At 51.9% G+C, this 24,278-nt stretch overlaps 7 non-coding genes across 7 annotated transcripts; all 7 read left to right on the forward strand.

Annotated features, from left to right (window-relative positions):
* Positions 1–151: 151 nt before the first annotated feature.
* trnat-ugu (transfer RNA threonine (anticodon UGU)) lies at positions 152–224 on the forward strand. Its single transcript has one exon. It is a non-coding gene; the product is annotated as a tRNA-Thr (tRNA).
* Positions 225–4,196: 3,972 nt separating this feature from the next.
* Positions 4,197–4,269, forward strand: trnat-agu (transfer RNA threonine (anticodon AGU)). Its single transcript has one exon. It is a non-coding gene; the product is annotated as a tRNA-Thr (tRNA).
* Positions 4,270–10,252: 5,983 nt separating this feature from the next.
* On the forward strand, positions 10,253–10,325 carry trnat-ugu (transfer RNA threonine (anticodon UGU)). Its single transcript has one exon. It is a non-coding gene; the product is annotated as a tRNA-Thr (tRNA).
* Positions 10,326–11,335: 1,010 nt separating this feature from the next.
* Positions 11,336–11,408, forward strand: trnat-agu (transfer RNA threonine (anticodon AGU)). The gene has a single exon. It is a non-coding gene; the product is annotated as a tRNA-Thr (tRNA).
* Positions 11,409–12,476: 1,068 nt separating this feature from the next.
* On the forward strand, positions 12,477–12,549 carry trnat-ugu (transfer RNA threonine (anticodon UGU)). The gene has a single exon. It is a non-coding gene; the product is annotated as a tRNA-Thr (tRNA).
* Positions 12,550–13,603: 1,054 nt separating this feature from the next.
* On the forward strand, positions 13,604–13,676 carry trnat-ugu (transfer RNA threonine (anticodon UGU)). Its single transcript has one exon. It is a non-coding gene; the product is annotated as a tRNA-Thr (tRNA).
* A 10,206-nt stretch (positions 13,677–23,882) lies between these two features.
* On the forward strand, positions 23,883–23,955 carry trnat-ugu (transfer RNA threonine (anticodon UGU)). The gene has a single exon. It is a non-coding gene; the product is annotated as a tRNA-Thr (tRNA).
* The last annotated feature ends 323 nt before the right edge of the window (positions 23,956–24,278 follow it).

The following is a 24,278-nucleotide window of genomic DNA, read 5'->3' on the forward strand; positions in this document are numbered from 1 at the left end:
ACAGCCGACACAGACACGATGGGCCGAATGGCCCTCCTTGTGTTCTGTAAGATTCTGTCAATGTTCAGGGATGAATCACCGAGAATGATTATTCGGGCCCCATCTCCTTGTTAACAATAGTAAGAAGCAAACAGGAGCTGGTGTTACAGGTGGCTCCATAGCTCAGGGGTTAGAGCACTGGTCTTGTAAACCAGGGGTCGTCAGTTCAAATCTCACTGGGGCCTACTCAACGTTAGCTCAGTATTTAAATTCACTGTCAATTAACAAAGGCTTTATTTATAAATATTAAACAGCTCCAAGACTGATCCTGGATCAACAGGCTCATTTCTCTCACTCTCTCTCCCCTTCCAAATCTCTCTCTCCCTTCCCCATTCTGCATCATTTTCCCTGTCTCTCACTCAGTCCCCTCTCTCCCATTTCCCCACCCTCTTTCCTTCCACTTCTCCCTCGCTCTTCTCTCGCTCCTTCCTCTCCTTCCACTCACTCTCCCCATCCGCTCCCTCTCTTTCCCTTCCCTGTCTCTGTCTCCCCTTCTCTCTCTCTCTCATTCCCTCTGTCACTCCTTTCCCTCTCTCCCTCCCTTCCACTCTCTCTCCCCTTCCACTCTCTCTCTTCCCTGTCTTTCCCAGAGCAGGTGCCCTCCTGTCTGTCTCTCCTTTCCCTTTCCTTTGAGATTCTCCCCTTCTCTCTCTTCTTCCCCTCCCTCTCTTTCCCTTTCCCTCTTTCCTACTCCTTCCTCTCTCTTCCCCCTTCTGCATTCCTCCTCGCCTCTCTCTCCCCTTCCTCTCCCTGTCTCCCCTTCCCCCTCTCTCTCACTTCTTCCCCCCTCTCTCCCCTTCCCCCTCTCTCACTCCTTCCCCCCTCTCTCCCCTTCCCCCTCTCTCTCACTCCTTCCACCCTCTCTCCCCTTCTCCTTTCTCTCCCTTTCCCGCTCTCTCACTCCTCCCCCCTCTCTCCCCTTCTCCTTTCTCTCCCTTTCCCACTCTTTCACTCCTTCCCATCTCTCTCCCCTTTCGCTCTCTCCCCTTCCCCTCTCTTTCGCACTCCTTCCCTCTCTCTTCCCTTAAGCTCTCTTTCCCCTTCCCTCGCTCTCTCCCCTGCACCTCTCTCTTTCTCCCAGTCCACTTCCCTCTCTCTCACTCCTTCCCCTCTCTACCCTTCCCCTCCCTCTCTCCTTCCCCCTCCCTCTCTCTTCCCTTCCCCCTCTCTCTCACTCCTTCCACTCTCTCTTTTCCCTTCCCCTCTCTTTCCTCCTACTTCCCCTGTATTTCCCACAGCACGTTGCTCCATAGCTCAGGGGTTAAAGCACTAGTCTAGTAAATCAGGGGTCGTGAGTTCAAATTTCACTGGGGCTTACTCCAAGTTAGTTTTGTATTTAAATATGTGACTCTCATTTCTTCCGCCTCTGCCTTTTAACTTTCCATCTCCTCTCGCTGACTTTTCCCTTTCCTTTCAGATTCTCCCCTTCTCCCTTTCTCTCTCTCACTCTCCCCTTCAGCTCTCTTTCTCTCTCGCCCCCCCCCCCGCCCTCCTCCCACACTCTGTCTCCTCATCATATAAGGTTACTGCACGAGATAAAAGTTCACGGGGTTGGGAGTAATATATTTGCATGGATAGAGGGTTGGCTAATTAACAGAAAACAGAGAGTCAGGATAAATGGTTCAATCTCCGGTTGGCAAACAGTAACTAGTGGTGTGCTGCAGGGATCAGTGTTGGGACCCCAACTATTTACAATCTATATTAACGACTTGGAAGAAGGGACTGAGTGTAACGTAGCCAAGTTTGCTGATGAGACAAAGATGGGACGAAAAGCAATGTGTGAGGAGGACACAAAAAATCTGCAAAAGGACATAGACAGGCTAAGTGAGTGGGCAAAAATTTGGCAGATGGAGTATAATGTTGGAAAGTGTGATGTCATGCACTTTGGCAGAAAAAAATCAAAGAGCAAGTTATTATCATCTCCACTCTAAACCTCCCCCCAATTACTTTAAATCTATGCCCACTGGTTATTGACTCCTCTGCTAAGGGGAAATAGGTCCTTCCTATCCACTCTATCCAGGCCCCTCATAATTTTATAGACCTCAATTAAATCTCCCCTCAGGCTCCTCTGTTCCCAGGGAAACAACCCCAGCCTATCCAATCTTTCCTCATAGTTAAAATTCTCCAGTCCAGGCAACATCCTGGTAAATCTCCTCTGCACCCTCTCCAGTGCAATCACATCCTTCCTGTAATGTGGTGACCAGAACTGCACGCAGTACTCCAGCTGTGGCCTAACCAGTGTTGTATACAGTTCAAGCATAACCCCCCTGCTCTTGTATTCCATGACTCGACCAATAAAGGCAAGTATTCCGTATGCCATCTTAATCACCTTATCCACCTGGCCTGCTACCTTCAGGGATCTGTGGACCTGCACTCCAAGGTCCCGTTGTTCTTCTACACTTCTCAGTGTCCTACCATTTAATGTGTATTCCCTTGCCTTGTTAGCCCTCCCCAAATGCATGACCTCACACCTCTCTGGATTAAACTCCATTTGCCACTGTTCTGCCCACCTGACCAGTTCATCGATATCTTCCTGCAGTCCACAGCTTTCTTCTTCATTATCAACCCCACGGCATATTTTTGTATCATCTGCAAACTTCTTAATCATACCCCATATATTCAAGTCTAGATCATTGATGTATACCAACAAATCCGTGCTGACTGTCCCTGATTAACCCGTGTCTTTCTAAATGTAGATTTATCCTGTCCTTCAGGAATTTTTCCAATAATTTTCCCACCACGGAGGTTAGGCTGACTGGTCTGTCATTACTCGGTCTATCTCTTTCTCCCTTCTTAAACAAAGGTACCACCTTCGCAGTCCTCCAGTCCTCTGGTACCATGCTTGAAGCCAGAGAGGATTGGAAAATGGTGGTCAGAGCCTCTGCTATTTCCTCTTTTGCTTCGCTCAACAGCCTGGGATACATTTCATCCGGGCCTGAGACTTATCCACTTTCAAAGCTGCTAAACCCCGGGGGAAGGGCGGTGGGTGCGGGCGGGAGGGGTAAAGCGGGGGTGGAGGGAATGGGGGGGGGGAAGTGGGAATAATCTCTCTCACAGAGCCAGCACAGGCACGATGGGCCAAATGGCCCTCCTTGTGTGCTGTAAGATTCTGTCAATGTTCAGGGATGAATCACTGAGAATGATTATTCGGGCCCCACCTCCTTGTTAACAATAGTAAGATGTAAACAGGAGCTGGTGTTAAAGGTGGCTCCATAGCTCAGGGGTTAGAGCACTGGTCTTGTAAACCAGGGGTTGTGGTTTCAAATCTCACTGTGAACCTGTTCTAAAATAACTCAGTATTTAAACTCACTGTCAGTTAACAAGGTCTTTAACTATATATGTTTCATAGCTTTGAAACTGACTGAGAAACAGCAGTCTTTCCTTGGACACTTTCCCTTCTCTCTGCTTACCCTTTCTGAGTCCATTTTTCTCACGAACTTGCTTTCCCTGTCTCTAACTCTCCTTGCCTCTCTTCCCTCGCCCTCTCTCCCCTTCCCACTCTTACACACACGTTACCCTCTATATTTCACTCCTGCACCTCTCTCTCACTCCTTCCCCCTCTCTCCCCTTTCCCCACTCTTTCTCCCCTTCCTCCCTTCTTTCCTTCCCCATTTCTCTCCCCTTCCCTCTCTCGCTCGTTCCCCTCTCTCTCTCCCCTTCCCTTCTCTCTAGTCCCTTCTCACTCCACTGCCTCCTCCCTCTCCCTCTCTTTTCGTTTCTATCTGACCCCTTCCCTCTCTCCCTTTCCCCCTCTCTCCCCTTCCCTCTCTCCCTTCCCCCTCTCTCCCTTTCCCCCTCAAGAAACAGAGAGAAAGTGAGAGATAATAAGAGAGACACAAAGGGAGAACATGTGATAGAGTGAGAGTGAGAGATGGAGAGACAGATACACTGAGCGAGAGAAAGCGAGAGTTACAGAGAGAGAGTGAGAAAGAGAGAGAGACAGAGAGGCAGAGAGAGATTGAGGCAGAGTGTGACTGAGTTGCCTTGGGATGTTTTACTACGTGAAAGACCCGATATATCGATGTTGAGAAGTGAATATTGAAGAGACGGAGGCAGGAGTCTGGGGGATGAGACACAATCTGAGTGTTTCACTGACCCCTCCTCATTCTTCAAATACACAGCACTAACTGGGGAATGACCCACAGCCCAGGTCAGGTGGTTCCATAGCTCAGGGGTTAGAGCACTGGTCTAGTAAACCAGGGGTCGTGGGTTCAAATCTCACTGGGGTCTACTCAAAGTTAGCTCAGTATTTAAATTCACTGTCAATTAACAAGGGCTTTAATTATAAATATTAAACAGCTCTGTGACCTGCCCTGGAACTAGAGGCACCTTCTTGCCCCCTTCACCAATCTTTCTCACGCCTCATTCTTCTCTCCGTCTCCCAGTTTCTCACTCTGTCTCTCCGCTTCTGCCTTTCCCCTCTTTCACTCTCACCCCTTCTCCCTTTCTCTTTCTCTCTCTCATTGCCTGTCGCTCTGTCTCTCTCTCTCTCTGGAACAAAAGGTTCTCCTGTTTTTCTGCTCTTTCGCTTTCCCCATTTCTCTTTCTCACTCATTCTCCTCTCTCTCCCCTTCTCCTCCCCTCACTCTCCCCTTCCCCTCTCTCTCCCCTTCTCCTCCCCTCACTCTCCCCTTCTCCTCTCTCTCTCCTTTCCCTCTCTCTCTCCCTCCCTCTCTCCCCTTTCCCCCCACTCTCCCCTTCCCCTCTCTCTCTCCCCTTCCCCTCTCTCACTTTCCCCTTTCCCTCTCTCTCTCCCCATCCCCTCTCTCTCCTTCCCCGTCTCTCTCCTTCCCCATCTCTCTCCTTCCCCTCTCTCTCCCCTTCCCCCCTCTCTTCTCCCCTTTCCCCTCTCTTTCTCCCCTTCCCCCTCTCTCCCCCCCTTCCCCCTCTATCTCTCCGCTTCCCTCTCTATCTCTCCCCTTCCCCGCTCGCTCACTCCTTCCCCTCTCCCCTTTTATTTTCTTCCCTCCTCTCTCTCTCCTCCGTCTCCTTCTGCCTCCCCTCCACTGTCTCCAGTCTTCTCGCTCCCCCTCCCTCCTCCCTTTCTCTTTCCCTCGCTCTCACTCTCCCCTTTCCCATCAGACTCTCCCCCTCTGTCCCATTCGCCCCTCTCTCCTACCCCCTCTCTCCCATACCCACTCTCTCCCCACTCTCTCCTCTTCCCCCACTCTCTCCCCCCTCTATCCTCTTCCCCTTCCTCTCTCTCCCCTTCCCCTTCCCTCTGTCTCCCCTTCCCCCTCTCTCTCTCCCCTTCCACTCTCACTTTTCCCTTCCCCTCTCTTTCCTGCTCCTTCCAATGTCTTTCCCAGAGCAGGTGGCTCCATAGCTCAGTTTTGGTCTCCTAATCTGAGGAAGGAAGTGCTTGCTATTGAGGGAGTGCAGCGAAGGTTCACCAGACTGATTCCCGGGATGGCTGGACTGACATATGAGGAGAGACTGGATCAACTGGGCCTTTATTCACTGGAGTTTAGAAGAATGAGAGGGGATCTCACAGAAACATATAAAATTCTGTTGGGACTGGACATGTTAGATGGAGGAAGAATGTTCCCGATGTTGGGGAAGTCCAGAACCGGGGGACACAGTCTAAGGATAAGGGATAAGCCATTTAGGACTGAGATGAGGAGAAACTTCTTCACTCTGAGAGTTGTTAACCTGTGGAATTCCCTGCCTCAGAGAGTTGTTGATGCCAGTTCATTGGATATATTCAAGAGGGAGTGAGATGTGGCCCTTATGGCTAAAGGGATCAAAGCATATGGAGAGAAAGCAGGAAAGGGGTACTGAGGTGAATGTTCAGCCATGATCATATTGAAAGGTGGTGCAGGCTCGAAGGGCCGAATGGCCTACTCCTGCACCTATTTTCTATGTTTCTATGTTTCAGGGGTAAGAGCACAGGTCTTGTAAACCAGGAGTCGTGAGTTTAAATCTCACTGGGGCCTACTCAAAATTAGCTCAGAATTTAAATTCACCGTCAATTAACAAGGGGTTTAATTATAAATATTAAACAGCTCCGAGACTGACCCTGGAACAACAGACTCTCCTCACACCCTTCCCCCTCTCCTCTTCTCGTCTCTCTCCCCTTCCAAATCTCTCTCTCCCTTCCCCATCATGACCCGTTCTACATCTTTTTATCCCTCTCTCCCTTTCCCACTATCTCGCTTTCCCCGTCTCTCACTCATTCCCCTCTCTCACCTTCTCCCGTTCCCCTCTCTCCCCTCCCTCCTCGCTCTCTCTCTTCTCCCTTTCTTTTCAGATTCTCCCTCTCTCTCTCCGCTTCCCCGCTCGGTCTCACTCCTTCACCCTCTATCTTCCCTCTCTCTCCCCTACCCACTCTCTCCCCTGCCCCCTCTCCCTTTTCACTCTCCCTCTCCCCTTCCCCGATCTTCTCTCCCCTCTCTCCTCTCTCTCATTTTTCCCTTTCTTTTAAGATTCTCCCTCTCTCTCCCCTTCCTTTCTCTCTCCCCGTCTCCTCCCTCTCTCGCCTTCCCATCTCCCTCCCCTTTCTCTCTCTCACTCCTTCCCTCTCTTTCCCCTTCCCATTCTCTCTCACTCCTTTCACTCTCTCTTTTCCCTTCCCCTCTCTTTCCTGCTCCTTCCCCTGTCTTTCCCAGAGCACATGGTTCCATAGCTCAGGGGTTAGAGCGCTGATCTCGTAAACATGGGGCCGTGGGTTCAAATCACAGTTGGGCCAACTCAAAATTAACTCAGTATTTAAAATTTCTGTTAATTAACAAAGTATTTCATTATAAATATTAAACAGCTCTGTGACTGACTGGAGCAATAGGCTCATTTCTCTTACACTCACTCTCCACTTCCAAATCTCTTTCTCCTTTCCCCATTCTGCATCGCTCTCTCCATCTCATTTTCCCCGTCTCTCACTCATTCCCCTCTCTCCCCTTCCCCCTCCCTCACCCCAGCCTCTTTCCTTCCCCGTCACTCTCTATCCTTCTCCTTCCCCTCCTTCCACGCACGCTCCCTCTCTTTCCCTTCCCCTGTCTCTGTCTCCCCTTCTCTCTCTCTCCTTCAATCTCTCACTCCTTTTCCTCTCTCCCTCCCTTCCACTCTTTCTCCCTTTGGAGCGTGGGAAGCAAAGGAGCAACGAGAGATCGTGGTGTAGGTGCAGCGAGAGATAGTGGTGAGAGATCGGGGCGGTGGAACGGTGAATGAGAGTTCAGGGCCCAGGAGGGCCCAGGGGCAGCACGGGCCCAGCCCACACTGTGCGATATGTGTGCGCACTGGGTCCGTGCAGCAGAGCAGGTCTCCAGTTGTCCTGGTTAACCCTTGCCACTGGACCCAGACCTCGCTCTGTCAAGCCCATGTGGTGGCTGGTGTACAACGGTCACCCCATGTTAAAACAATCCACCCACAGGCATCTTCCACCCTTCAACTGGAGTTGAGGACTGGAACATCGGGTCCTTCATTGAAACATTTGTGAACTCATCCCTTTTGGTGTGGAAACAAGTCATCCTCGTTCGACGGAGCGCCGATGATGTCACAATAAAAAGCTGCCAGGCGTATAACTGGCCAACTACCAGTCGACAGGTGCAGACTTAAATGGAACAAGCTGATCGCCACCAAACAAGGACCAGAAAGCCGACAAAATCTGTTCTCTGTTCAGGTGAGTGTCCCTCCACAGGTTCAGTGAGCAGTGACACCGAACGCTGGTCCTGCTGGTCCTTATGTTGCCAACGTTCTGTTTTCCGTACGATCTCACAAACACGCACAGGTTTGTGAGATGGCTGGTAACTTCAGGAAACCCAGTCAGAGTGACCTGACTTTATTGTTGTAAACAGCACTGGCTGCAATGCCCCAGTAGTTCACTGGATGGGGCTCTATATATTACATTGGTATCACACACACTTTGCCTTTTACATAAGAACATAAGAAATAGGAGCAGGAGTAGGCCATACGGCCCCTCGAGCCTGCTCCGCCATTTAATGCGGTCATGGCTGATCCGATCATGGACTCAGCTCCACTTCCCTGCCCGCCCCCTTATTCCCTGATCGGTTAAGAAACTGTCTATTTCTGTCTTAAATATATTCAATGTCCCGGCTTCCACAGCTCTCTGAGGCAGCGAATTACACAGATTTACAACCCTCTGAGAGAAGAAATTCCTCCTCATCTCAGTTTTAAATGGGTGGCCCCTTATTCTAAGACCATGCCCCCTAGTTCTAGTCTCCCCCATCAGTGGAAACATCCTCTCTGCATCCACCTTGTCGAGCCCCCTCATAATCTGATACGTTTCGATAAGATCACCTCTCATTCTTCTGAATTCCAATGAGTAGAGGCCCAACCTCCTCAACCTTTCCTCATAAGTCAAACCCCTTCATCTCCGGAATCAACCGAGTAAACCTTCCCTGAACTGCCTCCAAAGCAAGTATAACCGGTTTTTATTCAAGCATGCTGGGGAAGGGTTCCGATGGACCTTCTCAGAACAGAGGTTTTCACAATTACAATTCTGCCGCTTTTTGAGGTGTGTGGGCCTCCTACAGAACCACCGATTGGTCGACTGCTCTCGGCGAAGTGACATCGATTTGTTGAACCTTTCCAGACTGGCTCTGATTGGTTCTTTCCCACCTGTCCATCTCCCATCACACGTCACCCTCCCGGAATGTGTCATTCAGTGGTGTCAATGTGGCTCGAGGGGCCATATGGCCTACTCCTGCTCCTATTTCTTATGTTCTTAAACCGAGGTTGAGTGTGAGTGATTCCGTGGTCGCTATACGGCCGGGGATCAATTCCTTATCTCAGGGAGTCCAGCTTGAGGAAGAGAAGACATTTGTGGGGGGATTTGAACCCGTGACCTGTGGGTTTACCAATCCGGTGATTATCACAAAGGACTGTGACACACACACACACACTTCCCATTGACTCTCCATTTTCAAAGCAGTTTTATTTTGTTTTTTGGGGTTTTTTAACTCCATCACAGTGTGTATTTACAAGTTATTTACGCTTCCCATTCTTGACATCACGTTTTAACAAAAGCGCGCGCTTGCAGGGCGAGGTCTGTGTCAGCCCCTTCACACACCGCCTCTCCCCTCATACCCTGCCAAACGCAGGGGGAGGTGGGTGCACAGTCCGATCCCAATCGATTCACCTCGCTCCTTCCGCTCGCGCGCTGGGAGCTCGAACACTCCACATTTTGTCTTTTTAAAAGAAAACTCAGGTTCCTGTACCGTCACACCACAGCGATTAGACTTACTGCCACCTTGCCTTCTCCATTTGCCCCAAAGCTTTGGAAAGAACACAAGAATCAGGAGCAGGGGAGTCGCCCCCATGGCCCCCTCGAGCCTGCTCCGCCATTTAATACATGGCTGATCTTCGAGCTAGTCTCCTCTCTTCCCTCCTTATCCCTTGATTCCTCCAGAGTCCAAAAATCTATTGATAGCTGTCATAGAATCAAAGAATAATTGTGACACAGAATCCTGTCTCTGAGCCAATTTTTGGCTCCAACTTGCCACTTTGCCCTGGATCCCATGGGCTTTAACTTTCGTGACCAGTCTGCCATGTGGGACCTTATCGAAGGCTTTGCTAAACTCCATATACACTACATCGTACACACTGCCCTCATCAACCCTCCTGGTTACCTTCTCGAAAAATTCAATCGTTAGTCAGACAGGAACTTCCCTCAACAAATCCGTGCTGACTGTCCCTGATTAACCCGTGTCTTTCTAAATGTAGATTTATCCTGTCCTTCAGGAATTTTTCCAATAGTTTTCCCACCACTGAGGTTAGGCTGACTGGTCTGTCATTACTCGGTCTATCCCTTTCTCCCTTCTTAAACAAAGGTACCACCTTCGCAGTCCTCCAGTCCTCTGGTACCACACTTGAAGCCAGAGAGGATTGGAAAATGATGGTCAGAGCCTCTGCTATTTCCTCTTTTGCTTCACTCAACAGCCTGGGATACATTTCATCCGGGCCTGAGACTTATCCACTTTCAAAGCTGCTAAACCGCGGGGGAAGAGCCGGCGGCGGGGGCGGGTAGCAGGGAGGAGGGGTAGAGCGGGGGTGGAGCGGGGAGGGCAGGGGTGGGGGGTGGGGCGGAGTGGGAATAATCTCTTTCACACAGCCGACACAGACACGATGGGCCGAATGGCCCTCCTTGTGTGCTGTAAGATTCTGTGAATGTTCAGGGATGAATCACCGAGAATGATTATTCGGACCCCACCTCCTTGTTAACAAGAGTAAGATGTAAACAGGAGCTGGTGTTACAGGTGGCTCCATAGCTCAGGGGTTAGAGCACTGGTCTTGTAAACCAGGGGTCGTGAGTTTAAATCTCCTTGGGGCCTACTCAAAATGAACTTTATGCTTAAGTTTGCTGTCAGTTAACAAGGTTTTTAATTCTAAATGTTTAATATCTCTGAGACTGACTGAGGAACAACAGGCCTTCCTCGTACCCTTTCGTCTCTCTCTGCCCTCCCCATCATGAGAATTTTTACCCCTCTCTCCCTTTCCAACTATCTCGCTTTCCCCGTTTCTCACTCTGCTTCCCCCTCTCTTCCACCTTCCCCCTCTCATCTCCCTTCCCCCTCTCTCCCCTCACTCTCTCCCCTTCCCTTTCTCCTCCCCCTCGCTCTCTCTCCCCTTCCCACTCTTACACACTCGTTACCCTCTATATCTCACTCCTGCACCTCTCTCTCACTCCTTCCCCCTCTCTCCCCTTTCCCCACTCTTTCTCCCCTTCCTCACCTCTTTCCTTCCCCCTTTCTCTCCCCTTCTCTCTCTGGATGTTTAACATCTCTGAGACTGACCCTGGAACAACAGGCTCCCCTCACACCCTTCCCCCTCTCCTCTTCTCGTCTCTCTTACACTCTCTCTCCCTTTTTCCTTGCTTGAACTCACTCCTTCACCCTGTCTTTCCCCTTCTCCTCTCTCCACTTCCCCTGTCTCATTCTCCCCTTCACCTCTCTCTCCTCTTTCCCCTTCCCTCTCTACTTTCATTCTCTCACTCCTTCCCCTCTCTCTCCTTCCTCCTCTATCTTCCCTCTCTCTCCCCTCCCCCTCTCTCCCCTACCCACACTCTTCCCTGCCCACTCTACCTTTTCACTCTCCATCTCCCCTTCCCCTATCTTCCCTCCCCTCTCTCCTCTCTCTCACTTTTCCCCTTCTTTTCAGATTCTCCCCATTCTCCCTCTCTCTCCCTTTCCTTTCTCTCTCCCCTGTCTCCTCCCTCTCTCGCCTTCCCATCTCTCCCCCCTTCCTCTCTCTCACCCCTTCCCCCTCTCTCTCACTCCTTCCACTCTCTCTTTTCCCTTCCCCTCATATTCCTGCTCCTTCCCCTGTCTTTTCCAGTGCAGGTGGCTCCATAGCTCAGGGGTTAGAGCACTGGTCTAGTAAACCAGGGGTCGTGGGTTCAAATCTCACTGGAGCCTACTCAAAATTAGCTCAGTATTTAAATTTGCTGTTAGTTAATAAGTTCTTCAATTATAAATATTAAACAGCTCTGTGACCGATCCTGGATCAACAGGCTCATTTCTCTTCCACTGACTCTTCCCTTCCAAATCTCTCTCTCCCTTCCCCATTCTACATCTTTTCCTCCCTCTCTCTCTATCTCATTTTCCCCATCTCTCACTCATTCCCCTCTCTCCCCTTCCCCCTCCCTCACCACACCCTCTTTCCTTCCCCTCACTCTCGATCCTTCTCCCTCGCTCTTCTCTCACTCCTTCCCCTCCTTCCATTCACTCTCCCCATCCGTTCCCTCTCTTTCCCTTCCCTGCCTCTTCTCCCCTTCTCTCTCTCTCCTGCCTCTCTCTCTCTCTCCTTCCCTCTCTCGCCCCTTCCACTCTCTCTCTCCTTCCCTCTCTCACTCCTTTCCTTCTCTCTCTCCCCAGATCCTTCCCCTGTCTTTCCCAGAGCAGGTGCCCTCCTGTCTTTCTCTCCTTTCCCTTTCCTGAGAGATTCTCCCCTTCTCCCTCTTCTTCCCCTCCCTCTCTTTCCCCTTCCTCTCTCTCTTCCCTCTTTCCTATTTCCTACTCCTTCCCCTCTCTCCGCCTTTCTACATTCTCCCCGCCTCTCTCTCTCCCCTTCCTCTCCCCATCTCCCTTTCCTCCTCTCTCTCACTCCTTCCCCCCTCTCTCCCCTTCCCCCTCTCTCTCACTCCTTCCCCCCTCTCTCCCCTTCTCCTTTCTCTCCCTTTACCCCTCTTTCACTCCTTCCCATCTCTCTCCCCTTCTCCTTTCTCTCCCTTTCCCCTCTCTTTCGCACTCCTTCCCCCTCTCTTCCCTTAACCTCTCTTTCCCCTTCCTTCGCTCTCTTCCCTGCCCCTCTCTTTCTCCCAGTCTCCACTTCCCTCTCTCTCTCACTCCTTCCCCTTTCTCCACTTTCACTCCCTCTCTCCCCTTCCCCTTTCTCTCCACTTCCCCTCTCTCTCACTCCTTCCACTCTCTCTTTTCCCTTCCTCTTTCTTTCCTGCTCCTTCCCCTGTCTTTTCCAAAGCAGGTGGCTCCATAGCTCAGGGGTTAGAGCACTGGTCTTGTAAACCAGCGGTCGTGGGTTCAAATCTCACTGGGGCTTAGTTTTGTATTTAAATATGTGACTCCCATTTCTCCCGCCTCTGCCTTTTCACTTTCCATCTCCTCTCTCTCATTTTTTCCTTTCCTTTCTGATTCTCCCCTTCTCTCTCTCTACCCTTCTCCCTTTCTCTCTCTCACTCTCCCGTTCAGCTCTCTTTCTCTCTCGGCCCCCCGCGCCCCCCCTTCCACTCTCTCTCTCCCCATCATAAAAGGTTACTGCACGAGATAAAAGTTCACGGGGTCACAAAAACACCCGTCAACCATTACCCTTTGCTTCCTGAATCTGAGACAATTTTGGCTCCAACTTGCCACTTTGCCCTGGATCCCATGGGCTTTTGCTTTCGTGACCAGTCTGCCATGTGGGACCTTATCGAAAACTTTGCTAAACTCCATATACACTACATCATACACACTGCCCTCATCAACCCTCCTGGTTACCTCCTCGAAAAATTCAATCATGAGTCAGACAGGAACTTCCCTCAACAAATCCGTGCTGACTGTCCCTGATTAACCCGTGTCTTTCTAAATGTAGATTTATCCTGTCCTTCAGGAATTTTTCCAATAATTTTCCCACCACGGAGGTTAGGCTGACTGGTCTGTCATTACTCGGTCTATCCCTTTCTCCCTTCTTAAACAAAGGTACCACCTTCGCAGTCCTCCAGTCCTCTGGTACCACACTTGAAGCCAGAGAGGATTGGAAAATGATGGTCAGAGCCTCTGCTACTTCCTCTTTTGCTTCACTCAACAGCCTGGGATACATTTCATCCGGGCCTGAGACTTATCCACTTTCAAAGCTGCTAAACCCCGGGGGAAGGGCGGGTAGCAGGGAGGAGGGGTAGAGCGGGGGGTGGAGCGGGGAGGGCAGGGGTGGGGGGTGGGGCGGAGTGGGAATAATCTCTTTCACACAGCCGACACCGACACGATGGGCCGAATGGCCCTCCTTGTGTGCTGTAAGATTCTGTGAATGTTCAGGGATGAATCACCGAGAATGATTATGCAGGCCCCACCTCCTTGTTAACAATAGTAAGATGCAAACAGGAGCTGGTGTTACAGGTGGCTCCATAGCTCAGGGGTTAGAGCACTGGTCTTGTAAACCAGGGGTCGTGAGTTTAAATCTTACTGGGACCTACTCAAAATGAACTTCATATTCAAGTTTGCTGTCAATAAACAAGGTTTTTAATCATAAATGTTTAATATCTCTGAGACTGACTGAGGAACAACAGGCCTTCCTCGTACACTTTCGTCTCTCTCTGCCCTCCCCATCATGAGTCTTTTTACCCCTCTCTCCCTTTCCAACTATCTTGCTTTCCCCGTTTCTCACTCTGCTTCCCCCTCTCTTCTCCCTTCCCCCTCTCTTCTCCCTTCCCCCTCTCTCCCCTCACTCTCTCCCCTTCCCTTTCTCCTCCCCCTCGCTCTCTCTCCCCTTCCCACTCTTACACACTCGTTACCCTCTATATCTCACTCCTACACCCCTCTCTCACTCCTTCCACACTCTCTCCCCTTTCCCCATTCTTTCTCCCCTTCCTCCCCTCTTTCCTTCCCGCTTTCTCTCCCCTTGCCTCTCTCACTCGTTCCCCTCTCTCTCCCCTCCCTTCTCTCTATTCCCTTCTCACTCCACTGCCTCCTCCCTCTCGCTCTCTTTTCAATTCCATCTGACCCCTTCCCCCTCTCTCCCCTTCGCTCTCTCCCCTTCCCTCTCTCCGTTTCCCCCGCGAGAGACAGAGAGAAAGTGAGAGATAGTAAGAGAGACACAAAGGCAGAACATGTGATAGAGTGAGAGTGAGAGACAGAGAGACAGAGAGGCAGAGAGATTGGGACAGATTGGGACTGAGTTGCCTTGGGATGTTTTACTACGTGAAAGACTCGATATATCGATGTTGAGAAGCGAATATTGAAGAGACGGAGGCAGGAGTCTGAGGGATGAGACACAATCTGAGCGTTTCACTGACCCCTCCTCATTCTTCAAACACAATTACTTTAAATCTGTGTCCCCTGGTTATTGACCCCTCTGCGAAGGGGAAATAGGTCCTTCCTATCCACTCTATCCAGGCCTCTCATGATGTTATACACCTCAATTAAATCTCCCCTCAGGCTCCTCTGTTCCAAGGAAAACAACCCCAGCCTATCCAATCTTTCCTCATAGTTAAAGTTTTCCAGTCATGGCAACATCCTGGTAAATCTCCTCTGCACCCTCTCCAGTGCAATCACATCCTTCCTGCAATGTGATGACCAGAACTGCACGCAGTACTCCAGCTGTGGCCTAACCAGTGATGTATATAGTTCAAGCATAACCTCCCTGCTCTTGTATTCTGTGCCTCGACTAATAAAGGCAAGTATTCCGTATGCCGTCTTAACCACCTTATCCACCTGGCCTGCTACCTTCAGGGATCTGTGGACCTGCACTCCAAGGTCCCTCTGTTCCTCTACACTTCTCAGTGTCCTACCATTTAATGTCTATTCCCTTGCCTTGTTAGCCCTCCCCAAATGCATGACCTCACACCTCTCTGGATTAAATTCCATTTGCCACTGTTCTGCCCACCTGACCAGTTCATCGATATCTTCCTGCAGTCCACAGCTTTCTTCTTCATTATCAACCCCACGGCATATTTTTGTATCATCTGCAAACTTCTTAATCATCCCCCCTATATTCAAGTCTAGATCATTGATGTATACCACAAAAAGCAAGGGACCCAGTACTGAGCCCTGCGGAACCCCACTGGAAACATCCTTCCAGTTACAAAAACATCCATCAACCATTACCCTTTGCTTCCTGACTCTGACAATTTTGGCTCCAACTTGCCACTTTGCTCTGGATCCCATGGGCTTTTACTTTTGTGATCAGTCTGCCATGTGGGACCTTATCGAAAGCTTTGCTAAACTCCACATACACGACATCATACACACTGCCCTCATCAACCCTCCTGGTTACCTCCTCGAAAAATTCAATCGTTAGTCAGACAGGAACTTCCCTCAACAAATCCGTGCTGACTGTCCCTGATTAACCCGTGTCTTTCTAAATGTAGATTTATCCTGTCCTTCAGGAATTTTTCCAATAATTTTCCCACCACGGAGGTTAGGCTGACTGGTCTGTCATTACTCGGTCTATCCCTTTCTCCCTTCTTAAACAAAGGTACCACCTTCGCAGTCCTCCAGTCCTCTGGTACCACACTTGAAGCCAGAGAGGATTGGAAAATGATGGTCAGAGCTTCTGCTATTTCCTCCTTTGCTTCGCTCAACAGCCTGGGATACATTTCATCCAGGCCTGGAGACTTATCCACTTTCAGAGCTACTAAACCCCGGGGGAAGGGGTAGCAGGGAGGAGGGGTGGAGCGGGGGTGGAGCGGGGAGGGCAGGGGTGGGGGGTGGGGCGGAGTGGGAATAATCTCTTTCACACAGCCGACACAGACACGATGGGCCGAATGGCCCTCCTTGTGTGCTGTAAGATTCTGTGAATGTTCAGGGATGTTCACTTTCACTCCTTCTCTCCCCTTCCCCTTTCTCTACTTTTCCTCTCTCTCTCCCCTTCCACTCTTGACTCACCCACTCTTTCTCACTCCTTCCCTCTCTCCCCTTAACCTCTCTTTCCCCTCCACCTCTCTCTCCCCTTATCCCGCACTCTCTCCCCTTCCCCCTCTCTCTCACTCCTTCCACACTCTCTTTTCCCTTCCCCTGTCTTTCCCAAAACAGGTTGCTGCAGAGCTCAGGTGTTGGAGCACTGGTCTTTTAAACGAGGGATCGTGAGTTCAAATCTCACTGGGGTCTATTCAAAATTTGTTTAGTATTTAAATACCAGTCATTCTTTCCCACTTTTCAGATTCTCCCCCTGCCCCTCTCTTTCCCTTTCCCCTCACCTCTCACTTGCTTGTTTGCCTCTCTCTCTCCCCTTCTCCTATCAATTTCACTCCTTCTCCCTCTCTCCACTTAATCACATTTTCCCCTCTCTGCTGCTCTCTCTTTCCATCGCATTGCAACCCCTTCTACATCTTTTTACCCCCTCTCTCATCCCTTCCCCTCCCTCTCTTTCCCCTTCCACTCTCTCTTTTCCCTTCCCCTCTCTTTCCTGCTCCTTCCCCTGTCTTTCTCAGAGCAGGTGGCTCCATAGCTCAGTTTTGGTCTCCTAATCTGAGGAAGGACATTCTTGCTATTGAGGGAGTGCAGCGAAGGTTCACCAGACTGATTCCCTGGATGGCAGGACTGACATATGAGGAGAGACTGGATCGACTGGGCCTGTATTCACTGGAGTTTAGAAGAATGAGAGGGTGTCTCATTGAAACGTATAAAATTCTGATGGGACAGGACAGGTTAGTTGCAGGAAGAATGTTCCCAATGTTGGGGAAGTCCAGAACCAGGGGACACAGTCTAAGGATAAGGGGTAAGCCATTTAGGACCGAGATGAGGAGAAACTTCTTCACTCAGAGAGTTGTTAGCCTCTCCTTTTCCTCTTTTCCCCTTCTCCTGCTTTCCCCATCACTCCACATTCTACCTCTTTTTAATCTTTCCCGCTCTCTCGCTTTCCCCGTTTCTCTTTAGCACTGATTTTGTAAACCAGGGGTCGTGAGTTTAAATCTTACTGGGACCAACTCAAAATGAACTTCATATTCAAGTTTGCTGTCAATAAACAAGGTTTTTAATTATAAATGTTTAATATCTCTGGGACTGACTGAGGAACAACAGGCCTTCCTCGTACACTTTCGTCTCTCTCTGCCCTCCCCATCATGAGTCTTTTTACCCCTCTCTCCCTTTCCAACTATCTCGCTTTCCCCGTTTCTCACTCTGCTTCCCCCTCTCTTCTCCCTTCCCCCTCTCATCTCCCTTCCCCCTCTCTCCCCTCACTCTCTCCCCTTCCCTTTCTCCTCCCCCTCGCTCTCTCTCCCCTTCCCACTCTTATACACTCGCTACCCTCTATATCTCACTCCTACACCCCTCTCTCACTCCTTCCACACTTTCTCCCCTTCCCCCATTCTTCCTCCCCTTCCTCCCCTCTTTCCTTCCCGCTTTCTCTCCCCTTCCCTCTCTCACTCATTCCCCTCTCTCTCCCCTCCCTTCTCTCTATTCCCTTCTCACTCCACTGCCTCCTCCCTCTCCCTCTCTTTTCAATTCCATCTGACCCCTTCCCCCTCTCTCCCCTTCGCTGTCTCCCCTTCCCTCTCTCCGTTTCCCCCGCGAGAGACAGAGAGAAAGTGAGAGATAGTAAGAGAGACACAAAGGCAGAACATGTGATAGAGTGAGAGTGAGAGACAGAGAGGCAGAGAGATTGGGACAGAGTGTGACTGAGTTGCCTTGGGATGTTTTACTACGTGAAAGACCCGATATATCGATGTTGAGAGGTGAATATTGAAGAGACGGAGGCAGGAGTCTGAGGGATGAGACACAATCTGAGGGTTTCACTGACCCCTCCTAATTCTTCAAGCACAATTACTTTAAATCTATGCCCCCTGGTTATTGACCACTCTGCTAAGGGGAAATAGGTCCTTCCTATCCACTCTATCCAGGCCCCTCATAATTTTAAATCTCCGCTCAGCCTCCTCTGTTCCAAGGAAAACAACCCCCAGCCGATCCAATCTTTCCTCATGGCTAAAGTTTTCCAGTCCTGGCAACATCCTGGTAAATCTCCTCTGCACCCTCTCCAGTGCAATCACATCCTTCCTGTCATGTGGTGACCAGAACTGCATGCAGTACTCCAGCTGTGGCCTAACCAGTGTTGTGTACAGTTCAAGCATAACCTCCCTGCTCTTGTATTCTATGCCTCGACTAATAAAGGCAAGTATTCCGTATGCCTTCTTAACCACCTTATCCACCTGGCCTGCTACCTTCAGAGATCTGTGGACCTGCACTCCAAGATCCCTCTGTTCCTCCACACTTCTCAGTGTCCTACCATTTAATGTGTATTCCCTAGCCTTGTTAGCCCTCCCCAAATGCATGACCTCACACCTCTCTGGATTAAATTCCATTTACCACTGTTCTGCCCACCTCACCAGTTCATCGATATCTTCCTGCAGTCCACAGCTTTCTTCTTCATTATCAACCCCACGGTATATTTTTATATCATCTGCAAACTTCTTAACCATACCCCCCTATATTCAAGTCTAGATCATTGATGTATACCACAAAAAGCAAGGGACCCAGTACTGAGCCCTGCGGAACCCCACTGGAAACATCCTTCCAGTTACAAAAACATCCATCAACCATTACCCTTTGCTTCCTGACTCTGACAATTTTGGCTCCAACTTGCCACTTTGCTCTGGATCCCATGGGCTTTTACTTTTGTGACCAGTCTGCCATGTGGGACCTTATCGAAAGCTTTGCTAAACTCCACATACACTACATCATACACACTGCCCTCATCAACCCTCCTGGTTACCTCCTCGAAAAATTCAATCGTTAGTCAGACAGGAACTTCCCTCAACAAATCCGTGCTGACTGTCCCTGATTAACCCGTGTCTTTCTAAATGTAGATTTATCCTGTCCTTCAGGAGTTTTTCCAATAATTTGCCCACCACGGAGGTTAGGCTGACTGGTCTGTCATTACTCGGTCTATCCCTTTCTCCCTTCTTAAACAAAGGTACCACCTTCGCAGGCCTCCAGTCCTCTGGTACCACACTTGAAGCCAGAGAGGATTGGAAAATGATGGTCAGAGCCTCTGCTATTTCCTCCTTTGCTTCGCTCAACAGCCTGGGATACATTTCATCCAGGCCTGGAGACTTATCCACTTTCAGAGCTACTAAACCCCGGGGGAAGGGGTAGCAGGGAGGAGGGGTAGAGCGGGGGTGGAGCGGGGAGGACAGGGATGGGGGGTGGGGCAGAGTGGGAATAATCTCTTTCACACAGCCGACACAGACACGATGGGCCGAATGGCCCTCCTTGTGTGCTGTAAGATTCTGTGAATGTTCAGGGATGTTCACTTTCACTCCCTCTCTCCCCTTCCACTTTCTCCACTTTCCCTCTCTCTCTCCCCTTCCACTCTCGACTCACCCACTCTTTCTCACTCCTTCCCTCTCTCCCCTTAACCTCTCTTTCCCCTCCACCTCTCTCTCCCCTTATCCCGCACTCTCTCCCCTTCCCCCTCTCTCTCACTCCTTCCACTCTCTCTTTTCCATTCCCCTGTCTTTCCCAAAACAGGTTGCTGCAGAGCTCAGGTGTTAGAGCACTGGCTGGTCTTTTAAACGAGGGATCGTGAGTTCAAATCTCACTGGGGTCTATTCAAAATTTGTTTAGTATTTAAATACCAGTCATTCTTTCCCACTTTTCAGATTCTCCCCCTGCCCCTCTCTTTCCCTTTCCCCTCACCTCTCACTTGCTTGTTTGCCTCTCTCTCTCCCCTTCTCCTATCAATTTCACTCCTTCTCCCTCTCTCCACTTAATCACATTTTCCCCTCTCTGCTGCTCTCTCTTTCCATCGCATTGCAACCCCTTCTACATCTTTTTACCCCCTCTCTCATCCCTTCCCCTCCCTCTCTTTCCCCTTCCACTCACTCTTTTCCCTTCCCCTCTCTTTCCTGCTCCTTCCCCTGTCTTTCTCAGAGCAGGTGGCTCCACAGCTCAGTTTTGGTCTCCTAATCTGAGGAAGGACATTCTTGCTATTGAGGGAGTGCAGCGAAGGTTCACCAGACTGATTCCCTGGATGGCAGGACTGACATATGAGGAGAGACTGGATCGACTGGGCCTGTATTCACTGGAGTTTAGAAGAATGAGAGGGGGTCTCATTGAAACGTTTAAAATTCTGATGGGACAGGACAGGTTAGATGCAGGAAGAATGTTCCCAATGTTGGGGAAGTCCAGAACCAGGGGACACAGTCTAAGGATAAGGGGTAAGCCATTTAGGACCGAGATGAGGAGAAACTTCTTCACTCAGAGAGTTGTTAGCCTCTCCTTTTCCTCTTTTCCCCTTCTCCTGCTTTCCCCATCACTCCACATTCTACCTCTTTTTAATCTTTCCCGCTCTCTCGCTTTCCCCGTTTCTCTTTATCACTCATTCCCCTCTCTCTCCCCCTCCCCGCTCTCTCCCCTTCCCCACTTCTCCCCTTCCCCTCCCCTTCCCCACTCTCTCCCGTTCCCCTCTCTCTCCCCTTCCCCACTCTCTCCCCTTCCCCACTCTCTCCCCTTCCCCGCTCTCTCCCCTTCCCCACTCTCTCCCCCTCCCCACTCTCTCCCCTTCCCCTCCCCTTCCCCACTCTCTCCCGTTCCCCTCTCTCTCCCCTTCCCCACTCTCTCCCCTTCCCCGCTCTCTCCCCTTCCCCACTCTCTCCCCCTCCCCGCTCTCTCCCCTTCCCCACTCTCTCCCGTTCCCCTCTCTCTCCCCTTCCCCACTCTCTCCTGTTCCCCTCTCTCTCCCCTTCCCCGCTCTATCCCCTTCCCCACTCTCTCCCCTTCCCCACTCTCTCCCCTTCCCCACTCTCTCCCCTTCCCCTCCCCTTCCCCACTCTCTCCCGTTCCCCTCTCTCTCCCCTTCCCACTCTCTCCCCTTCCCCTCTCTCTCCCCTTCCCCGCTCTATCCCCTTCCCCACTCTCTCCCCTTCCCCACTCTCTCCCCTTCCCCACTCTCTCCCCTTCCCCTCCCCTTCCCCACTCTCTCCCGTTCCCCTCTCTCTCCCCTTCCCCACTCTCTCCCCTTCCCCGCTCTCTCCCCTTCCCCACTCTCTCCCCCTCCCCGCTCTCTCCCCTTCCCCACTCTCTCCCCTTCCCCTCCCCTTCCCCACTCTCTCCCGTTCCCCTCTCTCTCCCCTTCCCCACTTTCTCCTGTTCCCCTCTCTCTCCCCTTCCCCGCTCTCTCCCCTTCCCCACTCTCTCCCCTTCCCCACTCTCTCCCCTTCCCCTCCCCTTCCCCACTCTCTCCCGTTCCCCTCTCTCTCCCCTTCCCCACTCTCTCCTGTTCCCCTCTCTCTCCCCTTCCCCGCTCTCTCCCCTTCCCCACTCTCTCCCCTTCCCCACTCTCTCCCGTTTTCCTCCCTCTCTTTCCCTTTCCCCTCTCTTTCACATCTTCCTCTCTCTCACCCATTCCCTCTCTCTCCTCGACCCATTTTCTCCCCCCCTCTCTCCTTCCCCTCCCCTGGCTCCACTCTTCTCGCCCCTCTCCCTAATTCGTTTCTCTCCTTCCCTCGCTCTTGCTCTCCCCTTTCCCATCAGACTCTCCCCCTCCCCTCTGACCCATTCCCCCCTCTAACTCTTTTCTCTCTCCCTCCCCGCTCTCTCCCCTTCCCCACTCTCTCCCCTTCCCCTCCCCTTCCCCACTCTCTCCCATTCCCCGCTCTCTCCCCTTCCCCACTCTCTCCCCTTCCCCGCTCTCTCCCCTTCCCCACTCTCTCCCCTTCCCCTCCCCTTCCCCACTCTCTCCCGTTCCCCTCTCTCTCCCCTTCCCCACTCTCTCCTGTTCCCCTCTCTCTCCCCTTCCCCGCTCTCTCCCCTTCCCCACTCTCTCCCCTTCCCCACTCTCTCCCCTTCCCCTCCCCTTCCCCACTCTCTCCCGTTCCCCTCTCTCTCCCCTTCCCCACTCTCTCCCCTTCCCCGCTCTCTCCCCTTCCCCACTCTCTCCCCCTCCCCGCTCTCTCCCCTTCCCCACTCTCTCCCCTTCCCCTCCCCTTCCCCACTCTCTCCCGTTCCCCTCTCTCTCCCCTTCCCCACTCTCTCCTGTTCCCCTCTCTCTCCCCTTCCCCGCTCTCTCCCCTTCCCCACTCTCTCCCCTTCCCCACTCTCTCCCCTTCCCCTCCCCTTCCCCACTCTCTCCCGTTCCCCTCTCTCTCCCCTTCCCCACTCTCTCCTGTTCCCCTCTCTCTCCCCTTCCCCGCTCTCTCCCCTTCCCCACTCTCTCCCCTTCCCCACTCTCTCCCGTTTTCCTCCCTCTCTTTCCCTTTCCCCTCTCTTTCACATCTTCCTCTCTCTCACCCATTCCCTCTCTCTCCTCGACCCATTTTCTCCCCCCCTCTCTCCTTCCCCTCCCCTGGCTCCACTCTTCTCGCCCCTCTCCCTAATTCGTTTCTCTCCTTCCCTCGCTCTTGCTCTCCCCTTTCCCATCAGACTCTCTCCCCCTCCCCTCTGACCCATTCCCCCCTCTAACTCTTTTCTCTCTCCCTCCCCACTCTCTCCCCTTCCACGCTCTCTCCCCTTCCCCACTCTCTCCCCCTCCCCGCTCTCTCCCCTTCCCCACTCTCTCCCCTTCCCCTCCCCTTCCCCACTCTCTCCCGTTCCCCTCTCTCTCCCCTTCCCCACTCTCTCCTGTTCCCCTCTCTCTCCCCTTCCCCGCTCTCTCCCCTTCCCCACTCTCTCCCCTTCCCCACTCTCTCCCATTTTCCTCCCTCTCTTTCCCTTTCCCCTCTCTTTCACATCTTCCTCTCTCTCACCCATTCCCTCTCTCTCCTCGACCCATTTTCTCCCCCCCTCTCTCCTTCCCCTCCCCTGGCTCCACTCTTCTCGCCCCTCTCCCTCCTTCGTTTCTCTCCTTCCCTCGCTCTTACTCTCCCCTTTCCCATCAGACTCTCCCCCTCCCCTCTGACCCATTCCCCCCTCTAACTCTTTCTCTCTCCCTCCCCACTCTCTCCCCTTCCCCGCTCTCTCCCCTTCCCCACTCTCTCCCCCTCCCCGCTCTCTCCCCTTCCCCACTCTCTCCCCTTCCCCTCCCCTTCCCCACTCTCTCCCGTTCTCCTCTCTCTCCCCTTCCCCACTCTCTCCTGTTCCCCTCTCTCTCCCCTTCCCCGCTCTCTCCCCTTCCCCACTCTCTCCCCTTCCCCACTCTCTCCCGTTTTCCTCCCTCTCTTTCCCTTTCCCCTCTCTTTCACATCTTCCTCTCTCTCACCCATTCCCTCTCTCTCCTCGACCCATTTTCTCCCCCCCTCTCTCCTTCCCCTCCCCTGGCTCCACTCTTCTCGCCCTCTCCCTCCTTCGTTTCTCTCCTTCCCTCGCTCTTGCTCTCCCCTTTCCCATCAGACTCTCCCCCTCCCCTCTGACCCATTCCCCCCTCTAACTCTTTCTCTCTCCCTCCCCACTCTCTCCCCACTCTCCCCCTTTCTCTCCTCCTCCCCACTCTCTCTCCCCTTCCCCTCTCTCCTCTTGCCCCTCTCTCCCCTTCCCCCCTCTCTCCCCTTCCCCCGTCTATCCCCTTCCCCCCTCTCCCCTTCCCGCTCTTAAACACTCGTTACCCTCTCTCTCACCCCAACCCCTCTCTCCCTTCCCCCTCTCTCCCATTCACCGCACTCTCACACCTTCACCCACTCTCTCCCCTTCCCCCTCTCTCTCTCACTCCTACCCCTCTCTTTCCACTTCCCCTCTCTCTCACTCCTTCCACTCTCTCTTTTCCCTTCCTCTCTCTTTCCTGCTCCTTCCCCTGCATTTCCCAGTGCAGGTGGCTCCATAGCTCAGGGGTTAGAGCACTGGTCTTGTAAACGAGGGATCGTGAGTTCAAATCTCACTTGGGCCTACTCAAAACTAGCTCGCTATTTAAATTTAAGTTTGCGTCAATTAACAAGGTGTTTAATTATAAATATTAAACAGCTCCAAGACCAGACCTGGAACAAAAGTCTCTCCTGTTCTCCTGACCCGTCCTTTCCCTTTCTCCCTCTCTCCCTGGTTTCCCCATCACGACATATTCTGTCTCTTTTTACTCTTTCCCGCTTTGGAGACCGAACCTGGAACAACAGGCACCCCTCTCCTCTTCGCATCTCTTTTACACTCTCTCTCCCCTTCCAAATCTCTCTCTCCCTTCCCCATCACGACCCGTGCTGCATCTTTTTACCCCTCTCT

The sequence above is a fragment of the Pristiophorus japonicus genome, unplaced genomic scaffold (assembly GCF_044704955.1).
Source record: "Pristiophorus japonicus isolate sPriJap1 unplaced genomic scaffold, sPriJap1.hap1 HAP1_SCAFFOLD_586, whole genome shotgun sequence".
NCBI classification, from domain to species: domain Eukaryota; kingdom Metazoa; phylum Chordata; class Chondrichthyes; family Pristiophoridae; genus Pristiophorus; species Pristiophorus japonicus.